This window comes from Dromaius novaehollandiae, chromosome 1, assembly GCF_036370855.1.
Source record: "Dromaius novaehollandiae isolate bDroNov1 chromosome 1, bDroNov1.hap1, whole genome shotgun sequence".
NCBI lineage: Eukaryota > Metazoa > Chordata > Aves > Casuariiformes > Dromaiidae > Dromaius > Dromaius novaehollandiae.
The window spans coordinates 123,164,171-123,169,999 of NC_088098.1; the positions used below are offsets into that span (position 1 = coordinate 123,164,171).

At 45.2% G+C, this 5,829-nt stretch overlaps 1 long non-coding RNA gene across 2 annotated transcripts; it reads left to right on the forward strand.

Moving 5' to 3' along the window:
• The first annotated feature begins 431 nt into the window (after positions 1–431).
• Positions 432–5,431, forward strand: LOC112981987 (uncharacterized). Of its 2 annotated transcripts, none has more exons than XR_003258880.2 (3): positions 432–935; positions 2,487–2,591; positions 3,832–5,431. It is a non-coding gene; the product is annotated as an uncharacterized LOC112981987 (long non-coding RNA). The 2 variants fall into 2 exon arrangements; XR_003258881.2 differs by lacking the exon at positions 3,832–5,431 and adding an exon at positions 2,996–3,823.
• Positions 5,432–5,829: the final 398 nt, after the last annotated feature.

Below are 5,829 nucleotides of genomic sequence, written 5' to 3' on the forward strand. Positions count from 1 at the left end.
AACCCAACATGATTTAAATACACAGTTTGCTTCCAACATCAAAACGCATTGAGCAAATGCTGGGGAACGAGAGACCCACTAGCAGAGCACGGGCTGTTCTCCAGTTAGCGCAGGAGCTACGACAGCACGTACGGACCGAAGTCCTGCCGCAGTTTTAATTACAGCACAGACATCTCCCTAGTACTTATTTTTATTTATCCACTTGTCAGCTCTGGGGAACATGTAAGCACTGTGCGTGTTGTGAAGAGCCCGCGACCGCCAGCCGGGTCATCCTTCACCGTCGGATGCCTGGGGGTTTCCAGCATATTCCTGAATATGTAGATTTATTTATTTATTTATTTATCTGATTTGCCGGGGCAGGAGCGCGCGTTTATTTCGGCTGCCCTGCAAGGAGGCGCTCGGCGCTCCCGAGGCGCGGCCGCAGCCCCCTCCCCGCCCCCGCGGCGACCGGCACCGCCGCGCTCGGGGCCTCGCGGACAGGTGGGAGCCGCCCCCGCGGGGGCGAGCGCTGCCCGCGCGCGTCCCGCGGAGCGCCTCGCTCCCCCGCCGCGGCGCGGTGCAGCCGGGGGCGGCGGGGCGCGGACAGGTGGGCCGGCGGGGGCGGCGGTGGGGGCGGGCCGCGGGTAGGCAGCGGCGCGGCTGCCGAGCGGCGCTGCCCGGAGCCTCGGCCCTGCGATAAAAGGGAAGGGGCAGGGAGGCGGCACCGGCGGCAGGAGGAACGTGCCTGGGAGGGAGCGGGAGGCTGTGCCGAGCGGCGAGCCGCCTCCCTCCCTCCCTGCCGCCCGCCCTCCCGCAGGAATCCCGGGCGGCGCGGCGGCGGCAGCGGGACGCGCGGCTCCCCCTGGCTGCGCGGCGGCGGCGGGAGGCGGCCGCGCTCTGAGGAGGAGCCGCCGCCGCCTCATCCTGCGGCAGCGCGAGGAGCCCGGCGAGCGCAGGTGGGTGGCAGCGCCCGCCACCGCGGCGGCGCGGCCGGGCAGCTGGACCCCGCTGCGGGTTTAAAACCTCTCTAGGCTGAAACCGCCGCCGGGGTTTAGCCGCGGCTCCCCCCTCGCTGCGGGGCAGGGGGTGCCGCGGGGGCGGCGGTTGTGTGGGGTGAGGCGGCGGCGGCGGCTGCGCGTGGCGGGCGTTAGGGGGGCGGCGGCGGCTGCGCGTGGCGGCGGCGGTTGCCAGCGGCGGGCGTTAGAGGGGCGGCGCGGAGGCGGCGGGCGCGCACCTGAGGCGGGAGTCGGTGGCGGCTGGGGAGAGCGAGGGGGCGGCGGTGGCGGCGCGGGCGCGTTTGCGGCGCGGCATCGCCGCGGGACGGCGGGGTGTACCTGGAAATGCTCCTCGGGGCACGGGCAGGCGTCATCGGCGCTTGCGGGTTTTTTTTAATTATTATTATTTACTTATTTTTAAAACTTGTTCTTGGAAAATCGCGTTTAATTTCGGTTTCTTTTCCAGTTCGTGATTTCTGGTAGATGCCGCGATTATCTGACCTAGCGCTGTGTGCGAGCCGCTCCCCGAGGGGCGCAGGTACCCGGGCGGCACTAGTCATACCTGCGCTCGCAGCGGCGGGCTGAAATGAGTTAGTTTCGGTCCGTTAATGACTCGGTGGCGTTTTCCCAAAGAGGCCCCCTGCGCGGCGTGCGTACGGCCGCTTCCAGAGAAGGCATGAGCAATCCTTGACTGGAAGGAGGGGGAGTACGTGTGCGCGCAGCAGCGCCTATGCTGCCGAAAGCTCGTATTCTGAAACTTTGTGGTGCGGCGAAACCCCTGCTCTGAACACAAAAGCCTCTTCAGGGAAGGCGTTACCTTCTGCTTAGCCCTTTCCTGAAAATATGATAAATGCATGAGGCTTCTAGGCACAGTGTGTGGGGTTCTTGGTTTGATTTTATGCAAGTGTTTAATTCAGCAGAATCTGTGGTGTACTGCTCAAACTGCTGCAAGCCTGGAATAAATCTAGTCTTTTTATTATATTTAAGTAAAAAGTTCAAGATCACTTTTTACCTCTGAGATGTTCCTCAGAATATTAGCTTTATTTTTGTATGCATTTCCTTACAGCATATGTAAGGTAACTAAGCTGCGCATGGAAACTGTCTCTGTAAAGTTGTTTGCTCTTCAGATGGAAGAATAAATTGAATTAGTTTTTTGTATTTATCAAATAATGAAGTGCTTCTTGTGTTCTCACTTCAGAAGTTGCCTTGCTCTGTCAAGGTTATAATGTGTTCACTAAGCAACAAAGATAATACAGAAATCTTTAAAACTATCATTTATCTTTCAAAGACTTAAATGTTCTCTTGGGTTAAATTAAGCTGAGATTGGGTTTCTTCCTTTCCCAAAACTTATCCAAGAAAAAAATTGCGAATAACTTGGTGTAAATATTTTAATACTCATTTTACAGAGGGGGATGCTATAGAATGGTTGTACAGAAAAACAAGTGAGCTGAAATACTGTGATAATAGGGTCTACTGCATAAAATATGGCTAATTTCTCTTATATGACTACAGGTGGCAGTGTAGAAGCCAAGAACAAAAATTGGCAGAAATATTTTCTGTGTATGAGAAAACGAAGAGTGTACTCATGACTAAGCACAGGAACCTGAAAAACCACAGGTATGTGAAGTGATTCATACAGCTACCTATGGTGCTACCAGTATTTAATGTATTCTGACATTCCTGGCTCACTAGGTATTTCTGGACCAATTATCACTTAATGTATTCATAGTGAGATCCTAATCAAAATGTCACGGAAAATCTATATTTGATAACTAACACGAACAGAAATACTTTGAAGGCAATATGTAAGGTTTTCCCCCTGCCACACGCTTTTCATGGTTTACTTTAATTATAAAGAATTGGACCACTAAGATGTAAAATGTTTGCTTCTCTTTTAATAAATAAAGACTTCATATTGATAAAGCAAGCAGTATGTCCTACATCCAGTTATAGTTAAAATGGAGAAACTCAAGGTACAGTAGAAAGTTCCTATGTCTGGATGTTTTTGATGTCTTTTTCAGTACTGTCTTTTGAGTTCTGAAGAATCAAAAGTGTGAGGAGGATTACAGACATGAAATTAAGATGCCATTTCAAATGACTGTCCAGGTGTGAAGCCCATGTGACATAAAGGAAAATAAAGTTATAAGATGAAAGTATTTATAACACACTGCTTCAGACACAAAATAAATATGTAAAAATAAGCAGTACATAATGAGAGCTCATGATTAGCACTTTTCTATTTCAAAGCAAAGGGAAATAGACTACTTAGTGATTATTTTTTCTCATTAATTAACAGCATTAGCTTAAGGCAAAGGCTTTCTTGTATGTTTACATTAGTGTGCAGAGCCTGTAGAAATTAGTCCGTGTGTCCACATTCCAGGATTCCTGGGAAGCCATGGAGGACAGGACAGAAACTCAGAGCTAGAGCTTGAGGATTTCTTAGGAATTACATGAATGGGAGGTTATCCTGGTGAGAAGTGTCAAAATGCAACTGCCACTGTATTTATTAATATATTATATTTTTGCATTTGGCTATTCCTATTCTAGTCTAAGAAGGCATTTTGTCTAAACCTTTAAATTGCTTCTGAGGAAACATAGTAAAACCACAAGTGTTCACAAATGACCGAGTTACCTTGTGTCAGCTGCTCTGCAGTAATTGAACTTGGGCACATTTTTAGTTAGCCCCAATTGGAAAGTAAAACGCATATGCAGATAGAATGATCTATTTCAGTTAGAGTGCGCTAAGAGCTTACCTCACATCAGGTATGACCAGTCAGCTGATTATCAATAAACTGTTAAATTATAGTAATACAGGTGCTTGAGATTGTGTAATCCAAGTAACTTTTTTGCCTTTCAGTTACAAAACATTCAGGGAATTGCATTTGAGGTATAGCTTCCTGGGGACCCAAACCCTGGAATTGTAAGCTGTCTGGATAGCGACTGTCTCTGTTCAGGAATTGTAAGGCTCTGATCTGCAAATGAGGCTTGTGTGTGCTGTCACAATGCTTTCATGATATGCTGTGCTTTGTGTAGACTATTCTGAAAAACTATCACAGTTTCTAAAGTGAATTTAAAAAAAATAAAGTGAATAAGCCTAGATCTTCAGAGCTGTTCTGCAGAGAAGAGTTCTTCTAACCATCCTTGCCTGGCCATCAGGTTATTGCTCATCACCTGTTATTTCTGAGTGGGGACCTGCTTAGGTATAGCTGGATGAGAGGAAAGAAGCAGTAATAAGCTGTATAAGATCTATATGGCTCTGTAGTGTGTGTGTGTGTGTGTGTGTGTGTGTGTGTGTGGTGTTTTTTTTTTTTTTTTTCTCCACTTGCATATTGAGGAAAGCAGTTAAGTATACTCTTAAAATTTATGTGAATAGCCCTGTTCAAGTCAGTTGAACTGCTTGCATAGTTCAGGTCAGCATAAGCTTATGGCTATGAGCATAGAGTTCATTAGTTTGTGCTAACGTATTTAGAACGGAAAATGAAAATGCCATGTGTCATTGATACAAAATTTTAATGAGGTCTTCCATTACATCAAGTATTTGCCAAAATATTAAATAAAAGAAAACTCGTAACTAAGCAGTGTGATACTCAAGAGTTCAATCCACAGACATTTTTCTGTGCTAATTATGAAGTATTGACATAAATGAATGAAAGTACTTGTTAAAGTGCCTTTTGCAGTGTATAACAGTTATGTGTTCACAAGATGATTCATAGCATTCAGCAATTTGTGATGAGTTTCCCTGCCATTACTGGAGATTACTAAGTATCTAATGGATTTGCACTCCATTGGGTTACTTTAAATTAGATTTGATAGTGAAAAGGAGAACAATTTTCTATCAGCTGAAAATCAGGCCTGTACTAGAAATCAGCTATTCAGTATTAAATTGTACTGTACAATAAAGAGATATTTATTTTTCTAAAATAAAATACAAATGTTTAGTCATCTTCTCTATAAAGACAGCGATGGTGATGGTGGTGGGGAAAGCTACTGCTTTTGTTTTTGAAAGTTAATGTACATTGTAACTAATAAAATATGGCAGACTTGACATAATTGAAAGTAGAATTCATAATGAGAAATCTAAACTGGAAGTGTGATTATGTAAGAAGCCATTTTGAAACTACAAGTCTTGGTTACATAGAATACTACTTGATTTGATGCAGGATGTATTTGTAAGTATTGTTCCCATTAAAGGCACAACAGATGCTATATCTTGGCAAAAAACTGTCCTATGATTCCATTTTGAACTGAAAGTTGTGACTGGTTATGTGTTCTGTTGTCTTAAGATAACTATGTTTAAGTGCTCATACAACTGGTCATTTTGCACTATCCTGAAGATGGGTGTAATCTGTTAGATTAAACCTTCCAGACAATCATGCTTTATCAAAGTGTGTATTATCTGTTAATGATACTGTGTTTTACATAAGAAAAATAAACTTTCTCTCTTTTTGGTAGTTGTATAGGATTGTCTTGAAAATTTAATGAGAACTTGGAAAATGTATTGGGTGCGTGGGTTAGTGTTTTTTTGTTTGTTTTCCTCCCCTTTAACCTTAACAGGCACAAACCAGTACAGGAGCCAGAGGGTAGGGTTTTTTATTTAAAAAGTGTCTGAGGCCATTTAGTTTACACTCTGGCTTCCCAGGCTCATGAGGCTGATACCAGGTCTCCAGTCAAAACAGTAGTGCTTTCTTAATCTCAAATTGTTAATACAGTTATTAAACCAAGGGGGTAGTTACACCACTGGATGATGTCCATTGTACATTCCTATAACTGAAGTGAGCTCTTAGGAAGAAGCAAGAGTACATCCTGTTTGCCACAACACACTAAACATATGTAAGGGAGGTATCCTTAATTAGCA